The sequence below is a fragment of the Bidens hawaiensis genome, unplaced genomic scaffold (genome assembly GCF_021521415.1).
Source record: "Bidens hawaiensis isolate Kalapana, Puna unplaced genomic scaffold, B.hawaiensis_p1.1 tig00010636_1, whole genome shotgun sequence".
In the NCBI taxonomy this organism is placed as follows: domain Eukaryota; kingdom Viridiplantae; phylum Streptophyta; class Magnoliopsida; order Asterales; family Asteraceae; genus Bidens; species Bidens hawaiensis.
In genome coordinates, this window is record NW_027491815.1 from 357,331 (window position 1) to 378,717 (window position 21,387).

Below are 21,387 nucleotides of genomic sequence, written 5' to 3' on the forward strand. Positions count from 1 at the left end.
AAAGATACGACAGCTCACTGACAACAGTATGACGAGCAGCACGCTCTTGTACTGTATGTCACTATTAGCCGCTGCCTACTCACCAACCTGTCGGAGGACGTGCATGGCCTGCAGTTGGTGGAACAGGAATAGTACACAGCCGGCCTGGTCACTATCAGCCGCTGCCTACCCACCAACTACCAGCATGGCATGTGCGTAGCCCACAGTTGGCAGAACAAGAACACTATTCAGCCGGCTGTACCTTCTTGGAAACCTACATTCGGCTATAAATACTCCAACACCTTGGAATGGTATTATCTTATCTCATCTTATATCTTATATCATATCTCATATCTTGATATATTACCTTATATCTGCTCTAGTCATTCTCTTAATATACACTTATATTCAAGAGCAATCTAGTCTGATTCTCACGCCGGAGGGTGGTCACAAGGAGGTACCCCCCCCCCTTCTCAGTGACGAGCTCACGGTGTCTGTTTTGCAGGTTATCAGAAGAACCATCTTTGCCGGATCTAACCCCTCGTGGGAAACATCTATTTAACCCCCAGATTATCCGTAATCTGCCCGGGGTCGATTAGTGTTTCTTCAATCCACTAAACACGATCTTAGACCATTTATTTTATTATCAAAAAATCATAAATACATAGGAATCATTAAACATTATAAATATAAAGTTGGGCCCTAAATTTGGGACTATCTTTGAGTAAATTGCAATTAGTCTTGATGCTCTCTGAGTCAATGCTTCTGATGTAACCCATTTCTCCACTTAATCTTCTTTTGTCTTTCACTTGGCTTGTAAGCTAACACCAAGACAAATTTTCACTCTGTTATATATACTCATCACACATTCCCACCGCAGATTCAAGAATCTTTCACCCATCCATTTTTTCTTGAAACCAACAAAACCATTATTATCAAAACATGTACAAGATAACTTTTTTAATTTGTTTATCATTTACCATTTTCTTGGCACACTCCGCCCCTGAAAGTGCTGCAATTACTCAACTTCCTGGGTTTAATGGAACTCTGCCCTCCAAACACTATGCTGGGTAAGCTTGTTCTTCACTTTCTTGTTGATGTTTCATGCAAAGATTTGATTTTTATTGATGGGTTTGTTGTAGTTATGTATTATCTTTACTTAGCTTGACTTGCTTGTTGATTGTTTCATGTAAAGACTTGATTTTTATTGATGGGTTTGCTGTAACTATGTATTATGTTTACTTTCTTCACTTGCTTGTTGATGTTTTCATGTAAAGATTTGATTTTTATTGATGGGTTTGCTGTAATTATGCATTATCTTTACTTTGTTGACTTGCTTGTTGATTATTTCATGAAAAGAGTTGATTTTTACTGATGGGTTTGCTGTAATTATGGATTATGTTTACTTTGTTGACTTGCTTGTTGATTGTTTCATGTAAAGATTTGATTTTTCATTCATGGGTTTGTTGTAATTATGTATTATCTTTACTTTCTTCACTTACTGGTTGATTGTTTCATGTAAAGATTTGATTTTTATTGATGAGTTTTCTGTAATTATGTATTCTCTTTACTTTATTCACTTGCTTGTTGATGTTTTCATGTAAAGATTTGATTTTTCAGTCATGGGTTTGTTGTAATTATGTATTAAGTTTACTTCTTCACTTACTGGTTGATTGTTTCATGTAAAGATTTGATTTTTATTGATGAGTTTTCTGTAATTATGTATTATCTTTACTTTATTCACTTGCTTGTTGATGTTTTCATGTAAAGATTTGATTTTTATTGATGGGTTTGTAGTAATTATGTATTATTTTTACTTTCTTGACTTGTTGATATTTTCATAAAAAGGTTTGATTTTTTTTATGGGCTTGTTTTAATTTTGTATGATCTTTAATGGGTTTGCAGGTATGTGACAATAGATGCAAATCATGGCAAGAAATTGTATTATTATTACGTGTTGTCGGAAAGAAACCCTTCTCAAGATCCGGTGGTTCTTTGGCTCAACGGTGGCCCTGGTTGCTCTAGTTTTGATGGGTTTGTTTATGAACATGGTATGCTTTAGTTTATGTACTGTTTTATTGAATCTTTTGTGTTTTTCATATAAATTTTATTAATTTTGCTTGTTAGTAAGTAGGAATATGCCAATAACAATGGGAACTTGCTTGTAATCTTGAATTGATGTACAAAGTTGACTTGATTCCGGTAAAAAAAATGGTTGAATACAGGGGTATGTGGATGTGCCTTTCGAAAGTGACCGTTGATATTTCAAGAATCATAATAAGATGATAAGATAATCTGTTATGGGTTAGGTAGAACATTTTACATTTAGCTCAATAATCAAGTTTAATTAACCAAATCAATCACAAATTTAATATAAATATAAGAAACTATCAACAATTAGTGGTTTTTTATATATTTATGTTAAGCATTTTTTTTTTATATATTTAATATTATGTAACGGTAGTTTTGTATTTAATGTCTAATTTATGATTGCATATATGTAAATTGGTTAATCATAGAGGCCCAAACCCATATATAGGATCAGGATATGTATTTGAGTATATTATTGGATTATTTAGTTGGTCTAAGAACAAGTCAATGGTGTTTTGCAGGTCCGTTTAATTTTGAAAAAACCGGAGGCTTACCCAAGCTTCATCTCAATCCATATACATGGACCAAGGTTTATAATTTGTATATGATCATGTTTTTGAGTTGTTATAACCAGTATTAGTTTGATCATTAGCAAGAATACTAATCTTGGTTGTCATTTTTTTTCGAATTTGTTTAGGTTTCGAACGTGATATATTTGGACTCTCCAGCAGGAGTTGGAATGTCTTATTCGGAGAATAAAACCGACTATGTAACTAGGGATACAAAAACAGCTTTAGACTCGCACAAATTTCTTCTTGAGGTATTCTTGAAAAAAAGGAATAAAATCAAGAAACAATCTCAACAGTTTTTTATTAATTTCTAAAATGATAAAACATAATGTACATGCTAAATCTTAATAGTTCAATTAACATATGGGCATTTTGGTTTTTTGGATTTCAGTGGTTTAAGATATATCCCGAATTTCTTTCAAATCCATTTTTCATTGTTGGCGAGTCATATGCTGGAGTTTACGTCCCTACATTATCTTATGAAGTGGTGAAAGGTAAATCATCTCATATTAAACCCGAAGTAACACACGTTTGAAAAAGTACTAAAATACCCTTGATATTTTCAGGACTTGATGCTGGTGATAAACCTACTCTTAACTTTAAGGTACATCCGCAATAAATAACCGCCTGAATGATTATTTGATTATTACAACTTAAAACAATAGTTTTAATGTAAGAAAATTTAGGGATACATGGTGGGAAATGGAGTTACAGATGAAGTGTTTGATGGCAATGCGCTTGTTCCATTTGCACACGGGATGGGCCTTATTTCAGATGAACTTTATCAGGTACACTTTGACTTTTGAGGTCAAATTTGTTAATTTCCAAGTTCAACACAACCATATCAATACTGTTACATAATCTGATAATCTCAATCCAGTTATTCCTTTTTTGGCAAATGGTTTAGAAGTCAATAATTAAATATAGTTCCATTAAGAGTCGTATATCTTTTATATTAGAGTTGAAGCTAAGAACCGGCCCATTTGACTTAACTGGTCAATCAGTGTATACTTTTCCTATCCGTTGGATCTTTAACTTTAAAGGTCAAAATGTCAAATCCTGTATTTCAAGATTTTAATTATAATAAAGTATGACAAGTTACAGTTGTAAGTTGTAAAACCGCCCAAAATGATGTTTGCAATAAAGTTTTGAGATAGATAGAAAATTGCGACTGTTGGAACTTTGACTTTCAAGGTAAAATATTTGATCCAAGTTTCGACTTCCAAAATGATCTTAGTATATTTTTGTATATTTCAAACCGACAATGATCTTTGTAAATAACTGTCGTAAAGCTTAAAACGATACCAAATTTTGTGGATTTTCGTCCATTTGACTTAAAACACATGCAGGAAGTTACCACAGAGTGTCAAGGCAACTATTACGAGCCCGCAAACAGTGATTGTGAAAGCAAGCTTTCAAAAGTCGACGAGGTAATCTTCCTGCCTTTTATAATTTCTCATACAATTAACTTGAATTATTAAATTATATCCTTACTTATCTTGAATTTGTTCTTTTAAATCCAGGCTATTGATGGTATAAACATTTATGACATTTTAGAACCATGTTATCATGGTGATAGTTCAAGTAAAATTAGACTTGGAACGTCAGACTTGCCAGCTAGCTTCAGAAAATTGGGTGAGACCGAAAGACCCCTTCCGGTTCGAACCAGAATGTTTGGGCGGGCCTGGCCTTTCCGGGCCCCGGTTAAGCCCGGTTAATGTGCCTTCTTGGCCCGAGCTTCTCAATAGTGAAGAAAACGTTCTATGTACAGTAAGTTTTTTTTTTTTTTTTTTTTTTTTTTTTTTAAATTATGTCAATCTTGATTGTACTTTATTGATAACGGGTCAAACAGTTTAAACTTTAAAGGTCATTGAAAGTTGAAACTATATTCAAGTACACAAAAAAAGTAATAATAATAGTATCAATTTTTTTAAATAATTACAATCTTGATTGTATTTTTATTGATAACGAGTCAAATGGGTCAAACGGTTTAAAGGTCGTTGAAACTATTTTCAAGCACGGTAAAAATTAGGGGTGTGCACGGTTCGGTTCGGTTATTAGCATTAACCCAACCTAACCGATCGGTTATCGGTTCGGTTCGGTTAATTTCGGTTAATAACCAATATCAAATTTGGGCTAAAATTTTGCTTAAAAATACATGAAATGAATATTTAAATACATGAAATGAATGTATAAATATACGAAATTGAGATATTAGTACATGAAATGGAGATATAAATGCATGAAAATGATAGTATTAAACTATTAATACATACAATACATGAAACAGAGGGAGAAAGGCTTGAAAAAATTAAAAAATGAAGAGTTCGGTTCGGTTAATTTCGGTTAATTCGGTTTTCGGTTATATCGGTTCGGTTTCGTCGGTTTTCAGTTCGATTTCGGTTAACGATTCGGTTATTGCTCACCCCCAGTAAAAATAATTATAACACTAATAATATTAATATCGGGTTAGTTACATTTAAGAACTATAAAAAAATTAAGAACTATTAGGAACTCTAAACAACCAAACATTTTTTTAATTTTTTTACATATTAACATTATTTAAGAGTATTTTTATCATATTTTATATAAAAAAAATTGATTACATATATTAATCACAAGTTCACATATGTGTAAATTTATGTACTAAGAAATTTACATAGGTGTAAAACAAAACATAGATATGTATAAAACTAATTTTAAAAATTGTAATCGTAAACATAGATATAAAAAGTGATAAAGTTACACTCAAATAAACTTAACATACAATTTTTTTTTTATAAAAACATTAGTTTTCAAGGGTTCCTTCAAGTTTTTAAATAATTTAACAGTTTGTAATGATACTCATCCTATTAATATCCTTTGTTAAAATTAAGTCAATCTTGTTTGCATTTTATTGGCCAAGCAGTTTAAAGGCAGTTTAAATTATGTTCAAGCACATTAAAAATAATAATATTAAAAAATATTATGTCAATCTTGGTCGTATTTTATTAATAACGGGTCAAAATGTTTAAAGGTAGTTGAAACTATATTCAAGCGTGTTAAAATTAATAAAAATATTAATAGATATATCATTTTCTTTATAATTTATGTAAATCTTGATTGTATTTTATTGATAATTGTTCAAACTTCAAACAGTTTAAAGGTCTTTGAAACTATATTCAAGCACTTTAAAAAATAACAATAATAATAAAATAATTTATTTATTAAATCATGCCAATCAATGGATGAAACATCGTTGGCACTTTATTCAAGATTTAGTATTTACAATCTTGTAAATTGCTTTTTGTAATAAAATAAATTCAATCTTATTTCTGGATATATATTTTTGTAGGATGATGAAGTGGCAACCATATGGCTAAACAATGAAGCAGTCCGGAAGGCGATTCATGCTGACCTGGTAAGATATAATATATTTCTAATTTTGTAAAGCTATACACAAATTAAATTCATGACAAAAAATAAAATTTAAATGATTACTCAGATTAGTGTGGCTGGAAATTGGGAGTTATGCACCGATAAGATAAGATATTATAGTGATGCTGGAAGCATGATCCCGTACCATAAAAACCTAACCTCTCGTGGTTATCGGGCTCTTATTTTCAGGTATGCTCGTTAATTATTTAATCATAAATGCTCGTGTTTATAGATTTTTTTCATCACTAGTCACATCAACGTTAATTACTACGTAATTGTTGTAGATGTGACAATTTTGACCTGCTGACTTATAAACACGCTGACTTGGTTAATAATATCTGCAACTGATCAAACAGGTGATAAATAGTTAAATTATAATAGTTTTATGCTTGTGCAGCCTTGATCATGATATGTGTGTTCCTTTCACCGGATCTCAAGCGTGGACACGGTCATTAGGTTATGAAGTTATTGACGAGTGGAGGAAGTGGCTGGCTGATGGTCAAGTCTCGGGGTATGTTCTTTTTTTTTTTTACAAAAAAAAAGTTACTTTTTATTATGATGTTTATATTTATGCACAAATGTTTCTTTCTTTTTTTTTGTAGATTTATACAAGGATACGACAAGAACCTCACGTTTCTCACAGTTAAGGTATGTCATACGTAATGATATCAGATGGTGCCTTAAGACATGCACTTTAATGCGGTTGTATTTGTGTTTTAAGACATAATTTTGGAAAAGAATTTTTAAGAATGCGGGAACTACTTAAAGTGCATGTTTTAAACAGGGGCGGACCTAGGACCTTAGAAATATTTCTAGTGTTATGCGTATGTAAAAATCCCGATCGCTCCTCATGAAAAAGAATCTGGTTCTAAAGCATAATTGTATACTGGATTGTTGGTATAATCAACGTACATTTAGTGGAGGGTTTTTCGGTACAAAACCAATTTTAAGTAGGGAACTGTGATAACTACATAAATATGTATGAGTGTTGATGCAGTTGTTAAGGTTCTACAATTTTGAACTGGTTATGTTTTAAATACACTCTATATACATGCATATACTTAAACCTAGGGATTAGGCTATAATATCATTTAAGCTATTTTTTCATGTTTTTGATAGATTTTGGTTTTATGTTAATGTTGATGTAGGGATCGGGTCACACGGTACCAGAGTACAAACCTAAGGAAGCGTTAGCATTTTACAGTCGTTGGTTGGAGGGAAAGACGATATAAGGAAATCATATTGGTTGGGTTAACACGTCTTTGTAACGTATTATCTACTTGTTAACTTAAGAATAATTTTGCCATAGAAATAAGAAACAAAATGTCATGGATGATGAAAACTAAAATAGCAAATATGTTGTGACATTTACCTTGTTGGCTTGTTGCCTTGTTGGTGCTTGGTTCCTTTTTAGTTACATTATTATTAACCAAATTGTCAACAACAATATTAACCAAACAAATAAAATGACAATGTACGTAATTTTAGGATGCCCACAAATAGTCCCTCATGTATCCTCTCCTTATTTTTCTCTCAACCACAAACCCCTTCAATTACTCCATTTTCTTCTCAATAAACCCTCCATTTCACAATTTGTTACTATTTTTGCATATTTCATTTTTTTTCTCATTATTCCTCCAATCATGTTTTCATAACTATGTTCTTATATTAATCATTCCAATTCCCTTCCTATTGTATGTAGAAACCGCAAAACATTTGATTCGGTTGATTAACATATGCGTTAATTCCATAAAACATGGATCCAGCAGAGCTACGTCGTGTTTTCCAGATGTTTGATCGCAATGGTGATGGCAAGATCATAAAACAAGAGCTTGCAAAGTCTTTAGAGAACCTTGGTATATACATACCGGATGATGATCTTGCACAAATGATTGAGAAGATAGATGTCAATAAAGATGGCTTTGTGGACATGGAGGAGTTTGGTGAACTTTATCAGACAATATTGGGCGAGAGGGATGAGGAAGAGGATATGAGAGAGGCGTTTAATGTGTTTGACCAAAATAGGGACGGGTTTATCACAGTTGAAGAGTTGAGGTCTGTTTTGGGATCGCTCGGGTTAAGGCAGGGTCGATCCGTTGAGGAGTGTAGGCTTATGATCAAAAAGGTTGATGAAGATGGTGATGGAATGGTGAATTATAAAGAATTCAAGCAAATGATGAAGGCTGGTGGTTTTGCTGGTTTGGAAACTAATTGATTTTCATGTAAGTCTTATTTCATCTATTATTTAACTATCCTTCTATTTGAATGTTGCATAGATGTTTAACATCGTTCACAAAGTAGATATTTGGTTTAATGTAGTTTTTGTGTTATCTTTATGTAAATTACACAAGGTGTATTCTCTAATTTTTGTATCACCCGTATTTTTATATAATTTTGTGTTATTTTGATGTAAATTACATATTCAATTATTTTTGTAACATCTGCGTTTTTGTAAATTGTTTAGTACTAAATTATTATCTAAATAGTTACACTATTTAATAAAGATACCATCCCAAAATTTCAAAATGCTAACATACCAAAAGCCTTTGAAAATATTTTTACCATTTACAATACCAGTGTTTTCTTAATATGTTAATTTGTTTTATTATAAGCTATACGAGTGTCAGTACTGTTTTCTGCATTGACGGGTAAATTATTTTCAGTTTAGTGTTAATACCCTAACAAAATTATCCCATACCAATTGAATACACATTAATGCACCTTAGTGACGCGTCAGGTACAAACCTAGTTTATATTAAAAAAATAAAATGGGGCTAGCAAGGCACTAGAAATATACATATGTAAGAAGATTAACAATTACATGACCAAACATGGATCAGTGATCCAGTTTAACAATTACAAACTTTAACTTAAAACAAGTTGAACAACTGCAATGCTAATCGTGGGTTGATCAAAATGTAGTAGAAGAGAAACGAATATGCGTAGACATAACGAAGTAAGAATACTAGTGGTATGAAAGCCAAGATAATCCCTCCAATATAAAATAAACCGCGGAAATTATAAAGGGTTAGAATTGTAAGGTTCGCTACTTGAGAATCTTCGGGTAAAAAAGATGAATCTTTCTTGAACCATTTCTTTTCTAATTTTAATAGCTCCCCTTCCTCCCTTAGTTTTAATATTTTTCTTGATATATCGGGTAGACGGGTACCAATGGTGATCCTTTCGGACATACCTGAATTAAAATGATGTGTTTATATATATCATGTTGCCTTTTGAATAAGACTTTAGCAAAGAATATACAAAATAAATGATTGTTTGGGATTAAGTTTGAAAATGCATATTGCCTTTTATTGGCTTTTACAAAAAGTCATTTTAAAAAGCCATAATTTGGGGCTTTTGAAAAACTACTTTTTAACCCTTTCAAAAAACTACAATAAAAAAGATTTTAACCTATTGACTTTTTAAAAACACCAATAAGATCAGTTTGCTAGAGACAGAAGAAACGAATTAGAAAATGTAAATCCAAAAAACCTCCTTAAAAGATATCATCAGTTTGCTAGAGATCGAAGAAACGAACTCACAAAGCCAAAGCCATTAGTAGTGGGTTCATACGAGACCAAACGGTAGGCAGCGCCATACTTTGCAAGTAACAGCTTGATATATGGGATCTCGTCCATAATAGCAACAACACCACCTTTCTGACTTCCTCCTGCCAACGCCCTTGCGTATTCAGCTAATAAACGGTAGGGGCGAAGAGATGGGCCCTTAAAGTTCGGGTTGTTAGCAATAACTCCTTCAATAAAAGAACCAGCCTGGTATTCTATATCAATTCCCCTAGAGTTAACTGAATTTGCTGAACCGTTAACATGGAACTCAAAGCAGCACTATATATAGCATGTAACCATTATAAGGACTATGAATAGCCACACAATAACCAGAAGCCTTGACAAATTACTCAACAACTTTGCTCCTGAAAACCAGAAACTGAATGTTATACGACTTTCTGTTACAAAGTTATTGCTACTAGGTGGAGCTCCGAACTTATTGACGTTGAAGAATCAGCGGATAAGTTGTTATTAGGGGTTAAAGAATGCAAAATGGTCCCAACAAGGAATTTGTGACCGAAAATGTGGTCACAAAGCCCTTTTCTCTAGCATCATGATACACAACATGTCCATAATACACAATATGTCCACACATATATAATAATAAAACATATTTTTCACGGTGCTTGGCCGGAGACTTTCTTCAAATTAAGCCCAAACTTGTTAATTAATTTTAAATTTTAAGTAAATATTCATTTTTTTATTCAACCAGAAGTTTGTCCTCCCTTCTAATAATTTTTTTTTGTTTTTTTTTTCTATGTTTATTTTGATTTTGGGGACTTATATTGAATGTGAATATGTATCACAACCAAGAATAATTTTAGAGGGTCATTTCGGTTTTGGATTTAGAACAATAGGTTTAAGAGATGAGAGAATTAAGAGGTCCAAAAGATGAGAGATTTAAGGATACCCACAGGACGTCAAGATTTGATGGAATGATGTTCAAAAATTTAATGTGGATAATTTTTGTATTATATAAGATGATATATATCTATCTATCTATATTTGAAACAATTCAAATTAATTGTGTCTTATGTCACCAAAAGTCACGTTAACAAAAGGCTGTCTATCAAAGAATGCAACATTTGCAACAATCAAGTACCGACCCGGCCTGGATTTAAAAACCAGAACAAAACCACAAATGCCTGATTTGATACTGTTTGTTTAAAGTTTGTCTATATATCAAAAATTGATTTACCATTATTGTTTCAAATTTAAAGCACCTTATCCAAGTTGCAATAATCAAATTTAAAACACCATATCCAAGCACCAAGTTGTGAGGTTAGAGATAGAGAGTGGATAATAGAGAGATCTTACTATGTGTAAAGGTAAGGGTAGAGAAAGAGAACCAGAGGACATGTCCAACTACTTCTTGCCATGGACCTTGGAACGTTTTGTTTATAGGATATTCAATAAGCCATATTGTAGCCCCGATTATGAAAAACGAGCAAGTAGTTGCAACCCACATATACGTATCCAGGGGCTCCAAAAACCACCACAACTTTCTTTGATTATGATTATCTCTTGCTACCGCCCCAACGCCTAAATCAGTGTAAGGAACTGTGAAGTCCACATATAGGGACCTATTGGGAGTAATCGTCGTATCCCCAACAACTGCATCAAAGTTCTAGATCACAAAAAAACAAGTTATTCCCTTTCTCAAAGTATATGGAATATGCTTATCAGTTATCACATTATATAATCGAGTGTTTGCATATGACGTGATTATGCAATATTTACCATACAAAGTTAGATAATCAACTACATATCTCATGCATTTTGATGTTTAAAATCGCCATATTTACATAACATGTATAAGCATTTGGCAAATTCAATAACTCAAAGATTTAATATATAAAATGATAAAAAAAAATCTACTTGAAAAATAGAAGAGACCATTTGTGAGATTAGAGTAAATAGTTTTATTTAAAAATGGATGAGATATGTTGTTGATTATATCTTTATAAGAATCATACCTGAAGATAGACTTGGTATATAAGTTGATTGTATGCTTCTGTACTCGGTCTTGTATTCTCCAAAGAAAATGGAACAAAGGCGTATGGTACTTCATATGGTAGCGCTTCAAGTGCAGCATTGAACACATCTACACAGAAACCTTCGGCAACGGTGGCATTGGTTTGAGGATTGTGTACTAGAGTTAATAATTCATCAAATCCACTATGCATAGGAACACCGACTCTTAGCATTTTACTCGTTTGCAACATCAGACGTCTTGGTGGGATCAAAGATCCTCCAGGCCAGATTATGCCTTCAAGACCATGTATAGAATATGGTTGTTGATGAGTTGGTTTAGACTTTAGATACACGGTGAAGCCATCGGCTTCAGTCCAAAACCCGACTCTTTTCTCTCCATTCCCGATCACATTCACTATTTCCAATGGCTTAGAAACAGATCTCCTGTTTAATTACAAAACGAAACTCGCCACCCAGACCCTTGAATCTAACGTTTAGCAACTCTTTTAGAACTCACATTCCACTTTTTGATTCTCGGATATTTGTGAAATCTATTGCCTTCATTACATCAACCTTAGCTCTTTCAACAGCGGTTGCTAATGCAATAGTTGAATCATATGCCAATACATTATAGATATTTGGGTTGCTAAAGAGAGATTCTTTCCTCCATCTTCTTGAAAAGTTGCGAAGTTGAATTGACGATGGGATAAGGTGTCTCAAGCCTAAAACTCCTTGAAATGATTCAAGAACTTCTTCATCTAACTCCACAGGATCAAAGAAGTTCATAGTCTTATCTGTAACTATCCAAGCATGTCCTTGGGTCATCAATCCCAATCTTTTTGCGTATACCAAGAGACGAAATGCTAAAGAATGAGAGACATGAATGATAAATATCTTCTCTTGCAAACCAGAGAGCTTACGAAGTTTGTCAATTATGCGATCTTCCGTTGCTAATGTAGAAATCACACTCTTATAAGACACATGAATGTTTCTTTCTTGAAAATAATCAATTATATATGGTACACTTTCTTTCCCAAATTCATTGTCCTGATCATAAACAAGGATAACATCCGTCCATTTAAATGATTCAGCAATGGCCGCGATACCCTTCCACTGGATGGCCTCATCTTGTGCCATTTGAAGTAAGTAACGATGTGCAGATGAGTTGAATGACGGGCTATAACCGGTGAATGAAAGAACAGGAACTTTGGTTTTGTCTCCCAATATGCTTAAGAACTTTGCTGCAAGTGGTGTTTCTGGTCCAATGATTGCTTGCACTTAAAAATTTTCTGGAAGTTCATAAGCTGTAACGTGCAAATGAGCATGCTCAGATACTAAAGCATATATAGACTTTATGTGTTGTTAGTATCCGTACTTCCAAAATGGTTAGGTTATGTGTAAAGTGGTTTTTAGGTTTTAACTATTGACAAAACTGCCATGTGTCATGAGACTTTAACTAGACCATCTTAACCTAAAAGGATATTGGTTTTTAATATTCTTAACTTTTACTCATTGATAGATAACGCCCTTAACTAATGATTTGTCTTTGATCAGTCCCAACTTGTAACTTGTTTTCTTTTATCACTCCCGAACTTAACAGCCGTTAGTTTTTCTGCTGACATGACATGTTTTTACTGATGTGGCATTTTTTTAGAAAGTTATGGGTCCATGCCTCCACTTCATCATCACCCACCTCTATCACTACGATTAGACATTTTCCACAGCTGCAACCATAACTTCCATGGTGACTTGTTGGTTTCCACAGTTGCAACTAGGACTTTCATGGTGACTCGTCGGTTTCCACGACTGCGATCTCGATTTCCATGACAACGACCTCGATTTACACGGTGCTCGCAATGAGATCACTGATAACCTCTGATGTCACACCCTCAAAATCCACTAACGGAGTTTTACCGTCAGAGGGTGTGAACTAACAGGATCGGATTCATTAGTTATAATCAAACCATAAAACAAAGTTTCAAAATCATGAAAACGTTTACGAGTAATTAAATGCGGAAGCGTAAAACCATAGAAACCAATGTTGTGTCACGCTGGACGACTTAAAACCCAATGATAACAGTTAAAAATAAGTTTGCATAATTAAAAGTGTTTCAAGCAATGCATGATCCTAAACCGCGCGCCCGCCTCGGCTACCTGAGAATAACATACTAAAAGTGTCAACACGGGGTTGGTGAGTTCACAAGTTTATATAAAATAAAGCGTTTAGCGTTTGCGTTCAGTGTCACACCCGGCCCTGAGCGGCGGAAACAGCCGGGCGCGCGCAATGAAAATCTTTAAGCCAAATCATTCACGCATGATGCTAAGGCGGGTGCATCCTACATCGTTTATGCGCGTGCGGAAGGGAACTAACCTCCCCGCATGGCGGGAACATTGAGAGCTAGTTTGTCTGAAGCTCCAGGATGGAATTGACTTCAACATGACTGATCACTATGTTGAAATACCAAGACCACCTGGAGAATCTACAAATGAAACTCAAATGTCCCTAACTGCGAGAAGGTTACGCACCTACCCGCAGCAAAGAAATGTTCTATACGCAGAAAGCTATGCGCACCAAGTTATACGCGCAGAACACTTAGTCAAAATGTTCAGATTTAAGGAAATTGTCCCCGCCCAAAAGAGGGCGGTAGCGTGTTTCAGAAAACTGCTACTTTTTACTGTACACTGTCTAAAGCACTGAAAAAGCAAACTGTAAAAGTCAACTGCCAGCCACCCACTCTCACCAGCCACAGCCCTGCATGTCCTGCCCATATCAAATCAGAATCTTTAATCTACTTTTCTACTCTTTTTAATAAATAATAATAATTTCCATACTTTATCATCATTTCAAAAGATTACAATTCCCTAAAGCAAGGGATTGTGTTCCCTTGAGTTTGCCTATAAATTTGTAGCCTAAATTATCACCCAAAACACACTTCAAAGAACTACAAACTTGCACTAATCCTCTCCCAAGCATCCGTTGTTTCCAGCTCCGATCCTGTTACTAGGTAAGCCGAGAATATAACCTTGAAACCTACTATCCAACCCTTGTATTCTCCTATTTCTTGATCTTAATATATATACTTGTTATTTAATCGTATTCTAGACCTTCGATTCCGAGGCCAACACCAAGAAAACCCGAATCTCGATTAATCCCTTAACAAGAACCACAGGTGAGTCTCACAGCCCCATTTTCACTGTTTTCACTATTTTAAACTGTTTTCGGGGCGAGGGACACGTACTTAAATAATGTTTTATCATGGTATACTTACAAGATAAGCAAACGATTACGTGTTTAAGTTATGTTTCATGATGAGCAATGCGAACAGTTATCTATGGTTTTTCGATGTTAGTGCACCAGATTCGAGTAAGTGATCACTTTACCATTGGAACTCTAAGGGTAGGGACTGCTGGTTTGATCCGCCCACTCGTAGGGGTCGCACCTCTTACACAGACGAGTGCCTAGTATGGTCATGGGGCAGTACTATGGGTTTGAGCCCGCTCGTAGAGGTCGCTCCTCTTACGCAGACGAGCGCCTTGTTTTCCGGCACAGCGTCCGCGCGTAACCCGCGGGACGGTATTACAGCATATATTCGCTCGTAGTGGCAGCGCCACTTACACAGACGAGCACAGTTTTCCAGAAGTGTCCGCGCGTAACCCGCGGGACGATATTACGTTATTTTAGCTCGTAGTGGCAGCGCCACTTACACAGACGAGCACAGTTCCCAGAAATGTTCGCGCGTAACCCGCGGAACGGTTTTATCAGAATATGTTAATATAACTATGTTTTAATGATGCTAACAGAATTATGTTTCAGAATGATTGATGCAATACGATTTATCCAGTTACTAAAACTTGTGAACTCACTCAGTTTATACTGATTCAAATGTTTTTACGTGTCTTTCAGGAGACAACTAGGTAGCGCATGGAGTCACACTTAGAGCACCTCACGCAGAACATCTAAACTAGCTTTTTGGAAGATTTTAGTTCTATCCCTTCGATGCGCGTGGTTGTACCCGCCGCGCAAGGGGATATGGCGTGGAAATCTTCAACGGTTTTTATACTTGAATGTTTTTATGTAATCTTAAACAATGTAATGTATTGTATTTAAACATTTCACGCGCAATGAAAATCTTTGAATGTTTGCAATGGCCCGTGCTTAGTTATCAATCCCCACTCGCGCGCGCCCGGCTGTTTCCGCCGCTCAGGGCCGGGTGTGACATTCAGCGTTTTGCGTTACAGCGTTTTGCGTTTCAGCGTTTTGCGTTACCAGATAGTGTTATGTCAATTATATATCTATAGGTAGCTAGCCTATAAAACAAGTATTACTAAGTGTTCGACACCGAAGCTGACTGTTTATCATTTGCCTTGCCACCAGGTCTATCCCGACCATGGTATGTGTTTAGCCAAGATTACACCCACTCGACCTCCAGTCGAGTTTAGCGTTGGGTGGGGTTTGTCAAACCCAGTAGTACTACTCAACAATGACTCGCTATTATCCAATATTAAACGGTTCGATGTGAATGAAGGACTTTAGTTATTGCGTTTGCCACTTAGTCTTTACAAGTGATATATAATCTATATTAACAAAATCTTAAATGCGTTTTCGGAGTATGTTATCTCCCCCAAGTGAAAAGCGTTTGAAAACAGTTTAAAAGGGGTAAGTGAACTCACTGTTTGCGAAGAATTCCCAAAAATAAATCACCAAGTGATGCGCGTCACAGAAAACTCTCTCTAGCGTTCTAAAACAACAAAGAGATTTTCTAAGTGTCGGAACTATTAACGAGTCTCTAGACCCGGCACATAATACCTATGCACACAACATGTTTCGTGTTTCGTTTGTGAATCGTGTGTGACTTTAACAAGTGTAGTTGTGATACGTTACATGTGTAAGCAATTATTTACGTGTCATGTATTCATAATGTACATCACTAGTAATTACTCCCCGTAAGGGCAATTTGGTCAAATCATGACAATCAATTAGCAATTATTCCCCGCAAGGGCATTTTGGTCAACACAAGACAATTAATTTGCAATCATTCCCCTCAAGGGCAATTTGGTCAAAACACGATAATAAATTAGCAATCACATTGTTTCATGCAACTTTCACAAAACTCAGCAACTAGTTTCTTATCGACAGAATTCTACTTGAAAAATTAGTCTATCTCACCGATCATAGCATCACCATTAATTTACCAAAAACCATCACAAAAGCATATATGTCTTAGGTTTCCAGAACATATTTTATTATATTTTTATTCCACATAGGTTTCTCACAATAATCAAATCATTACAGCAAACTCATAACAGTCAAATTCATGCGCAACAGAATGTTATTTGAAATTACCGTTAGACGAAAAATCCAATAAATGCAAGACCACTTGGGTTAGGTTCCTAACTCAATAAGTCAACTTCCAGAAGTGGAACCAACCCAATTGGTCTCGTAGTTCATGAGATATAATATTTACAAAACAACCAAACAGCAGGTCTAACAACTCAGCTTTGCACAACGTTTTTGTAAAATCATAAAAGTTAACTTTTACACGTCCAAAAATTGCAAATTTATATTCTTTAGAAACTAGACTCAACCTAGTTTACTGTAGTATCAATAATCTCAACCAATTCTCACATTTACACCCAGATACAGTCAATTGAACATTAACAACACAATCTGTCCATAAACTGTTTGCAACAAAACTCAACATATTAACCATCTATAGACTATAATCCGTTCATATAACACTCTAGACTCCATAATCACTATCCATGCACATCAATTACACATTACATACATGATTAGGGTTTTTGCTTGAACTCAAATCAAAGACACAAACAATTAACATGTAACAATATCAATTCTAGTTATCAAATCATCATCAAATCAACAACAATCATATGAACACCATACACACATAAATCAGCCCCTAGGGTTTTCAATTAACCCATTAAACATCGAAATTAAGTATAAAGGATGCAAGGGATAGTCGTTTATACCTTCCTAGCACCTTAATCTTCAATCAAAAGCTTGAAAACTTGGTTGTATGTGTGTGTGTGAATGGCGGCAGCCGTGAGGGGGGGGGGGGGAGAGAGGAGTCCGATCGGGGTAGAGGAGAGGAGAGAAAGAATGAGTTAGGGTTTAGGTTTATTAATAATAATAATAATAATAATAATATGTTACACTCAAGTCCCTCAACTTTCAATTGTTGTTTTTCTAGCTTAACTAACTGGTTCTAGTGCATTGAGTTAACGTTTATAACGATGTTATCACACAACACATAAGTCTAACACATAATTATCACATAATCACTGTTTTGACGTTTTTCGTTTATTCACCAATTGTTTGCGTCAACTCGTTTGCGTTTCGGTGCAATTTCCGAAAGACTACACATGTAGTAAGTGTTAAGCGTCATTTAAACCCTAGTTTAATGTAATGAGGTGTGCGTTATAGATTCAGTGATCTTTAAGTTTGAATTGACGGAGTTGAGTTAACGGAGTTAACCTGAAATTGACGATTGTCACATCTGAAAACCTCTTAATTTGCACCGCATGCGACCACGATTCCCATGGCGACTTGTCGATTTTATCCTACCACAACCGCTTTCACGCCAAACTCGCTTCAATTTGGGGGTTTAATCAACGAGGTGTTTTGAGTCAACGGGGTCAATAATATTATCAATCGGCTGTTAGGATTCTGGCAAACCAGGACGACACATTAGGTTTAACTCTCCGTAGTCGAGGTCCATTTTGCTTTGTTCCACCTCTCACGAAATCTTCCTTCAACAGCCTCTCTACTAGAGCTCGAAACTTCTATCATGATATGCAGTAGTAATAACCTCTAATTCGGCCTTTTTATGTGTAATAATAAGCTCTAATACAAAGAAGGATATGCATGGGATGAAGATTAGGTGTATGGTGTTGGTAGAGGAGGTGGGTGGTGATGGAGGTTAGGGTTTTGTGAGTGAAAAGAGATGGAGATGAAGATGAAGTTAATGGTTTATCGATGAGGCTTATTTTATTTATCTATTTATTTTTTTTAAAAAATGTCACGTCATGTCAGACATGCCACATCAGTAAAAACATGTCACATCAGTAAAAAACTAACTGGAGTTAGGGTCCGTTAAGTTCGGGAATAACAAAAGAAAACAAGTTACAAGTTGGGATTGGTGGTAAAAAATCGCTAGTTGGGAGTGTTATCGACCAATGTTGCACCCCCTTATTCATCAAGTGTACTCAAATTTGTAAACAACCACCTAATAGGAAATCTTACCCTAGAAGGCTAGAATATCAATGGAGTATTGGAGAAATCTTCGTAGAAAAATACTTCCCACAAACATCAAAATTAGACTTACCGACGCCCATGATCCATGGATAATCCGTCGGTGTTAGTCTCTATTTCCTTGTTACGCTATTTGTTATTGCTAATTGTATACAATTTCCCAAAAATTTAGCGTCATTAATACTAATCATTTCTTATAAACTAGGATATTGGCTCGTGTTACACACGGGTAAGCCTGTAAACAAACCGGATATTTGGTGAACTGTTCGTGAATTGTTTGACGAAAAGTTTGTTTATGTTTGTTGATTTAATAAATGAACGAACATGAACAAAAAGTTCGTGTTCGTTTAATTAAACGAAGGAACATGAACACATGTTTCGTTCGTTCATTTATGTTCATGAACGTTAGTTTATGTTCGTTTCTGTCTGTTTATTTATGTTTGTTTATGTATTAATAAAAAATAATTAAATCTTATTTGGATGAGTCATCTACATAAAGATTTATATTTGTTAATTTGTTTTTGTTTAAGTGTTTTCATTTATGTTCGTTTATGTTGTTTGGGTTCATATATGTTCATTTATCTTTGCTTAGCTATATTCGTTTAGATTTTAAACAAACGACATAAACGAATGCTCATTTTTTAAATAAACGAACATGAACATAAATATTTGTTTGTTTAAAGTTAAATGAATGAACACGAACAAGCCATTGTTCTTCTTCGTTCGATTCGTTTACATGATTTCATTATTCACATTGATGAATACATTGGTCTTAATCTCTAGGCTCTGTCGATTTTGTGTTCGTGAACACATTAATTTCCTTAATGAACGAACACGGACATAAAATCTCGTTCGGTAAGTGTTTGTGAACCATTCGTGAACACGTTATCTCCTTAACGAACTAACACAAACAAGGCCTCGTTCATGTTCGTTCGGTTCGTTTACAGCCCTACACATAGGTGAAAAATATTTCAAACGTCATATGCATGTAGATATGAATATCATGAACATTCCATGAACATTTGCGAACTTCAGAATATAAAGGAACGAGGGTAAGAGAACTGACCAACCGATAGAGCACGTAAAGGACTTCCTTCCGAATCCCTTGTGTGCAGAACTAACCTCGTTTCGTATTTATCACTTGAGTAAAAATCTGAAATTGCCATGCAAATGCTGCTATGAACCATCTGCCCAGACAACGATCTCATATCAAGAATGATCCCTACGGGTATCTCATGCTTACTACTAGAACTCATATTGACTATGGGAGATGGATTTGACCACCCATGTAATTGATATGGCATATTCATTAGCAGTACTATAAAGGAAAGAATGGTATGTTTTCTGTAATTCATGAGCTCCATCACATGGAAGTGTGTTGTTAATTTGATGTATCTTACCTCCAATTTATTGAAGTCAAAAGTTTATAAAAAGTCAACTAGTCATGTTTAATTAGTATAATAGGTAGATTACGTATAAGGCACAATAAACTTCCCAGAAATATAATATTAATAATTAATTAGTATAGCTATAACTGAATGAACAACTTAATTCAAGAAGTTCTTTTGAGGTCTTCTAGTCTTTCTTAAAAAATTGGATCAGAATCTTAGTCAAGCAATAAACAACAATGGTTCATCAGTTAAAAAGAATTATCCTAAACTAGCTGGACTCAGTCTTACCAATAAAATAAATTTTAAAGAAAATTCGCAGCACGTGGGTTCAAACTAACAAGGATAATATAAATGTTCTTCTTGATTGACTGAGGAAAAGCCGTGCAACTCTTTCTAGCTCCGAGCATTCCATTTTAAAATTAGCAACATGTTATTTTCACGTCCTGCTTGCGGTGCGCGCATATAATGTATATATGCGTGAACCCTGAGATGGGCTAAAGTGAAATTGCACTTGTTGGTGCATGAATGTCAGTAGCTCATAGTCTAGTGTCTGTAATCGAGTCTGTATTGTTATTTATGTTTTTGTTTAAAGCGAAGTTGTTAACAAGTTCGCCTAGGCGAACTTGTTGAACAAGCGAAGTTATGGACAACTTCGCCTGAACATGTCAGGCGAAGTTGTCGTGTATATAAATACAAGCTTACGGCTTGGTTTAGGTTAATCGTTCAATCAATTAGTTAGCAGTTTTGGTTATCGAGTTTGTTCGGTAACGTGAGTCTGTAATAGTGATATCATATCACGTGTTCGGTTATTAATATATAACGTGTTTCGTGTATTCGTGTGCTTGTGTTCTATACTCGTAACGATCTACGCAGGGATTCCGCACCTGAGTAGACCGTGATATCTCGTGCGATCCGTCCAGGGAACCTACAATTGGTATCAGAGCTTTTGCTCGATTGTGAGGTTCGGGATATTCACGCGGGTATAGATTTCGTCCCGTTTCGACTATTCGCGGGACGTGTTTTCGTGTTTCTAAGTCAATCTTACCTACTACCACAGTATTCAAGCCTTTGCACCATCAAAAACCTTGTTAAATCCAGATTCCAGATCTTCAAAAACGTCCGTGTTC

At 35.0% G+C, this 21,387-nt stretch overlaps 1 protein-coding gene and 3 pseudogenes across 3 annotated transcripts in view; 2 read left to right on the plus strand and 2 right to left on the minus strand.

Annotated features, from left to right (window-relative positions):
- Positions 1 to 21,387, minus strand: part of LOC143535840 (uncharacterized) — a 209,308-nt gene that overhangs the window by 45,431 nt on the left and 142,490 nt on the right. The gene's annotated exons all lie outside the window — the stretch shown is intronic.
- Positions 837 to 7,427, plus strand: LOC143535829 (serine carboxypeptidase 1-like; annotated as a pseudogene). The gene is made up of 14 exons (XR_013135778.1): positions 837 to 1,049; positions 1,885 to 2,030; positions 2,592 to 2,659; positions 2,768 to 2,890; positions 3,031 to 3,133; positions 3,206 to 3,243; positions 3,326 to 3,427; positions 3,989 to 4,069; positions 4,163 to 4,409; positions 5,974 to 6,039; positions 6,124 to 6,245; positions 6,454 to 6,567; positions 6,659 to 6,704; positions 7,205 to 7,427. The product of XR_013135778.1 is annotated as a serine carboxypeptidase 1-like (transcript).
- LOC143535830 (calmodulin-like protein 3 pseudogene) lies at positions 7,542 to 8,459 on the plus strand (annotated as a pseudogene).
- LOC143535798 (glutamate receptor 1.2-like) lies at positions 8,927 to 20,233 on the minus strand (annotated as a pseudogene). Its single transcript, XR_013135773.1, has 5 exons — positions 19,936 to 20,233; positions 11,599 to 12,900; positions 10,940 to 11,249; positions 9,599 to 9,987; positions 8,927 to 9,249 (listed from the first exon to the last, which is right to left on the minus strand). The product of XR_013135773.1 is annotated as a glutamate receptor 1.2-like (transcript).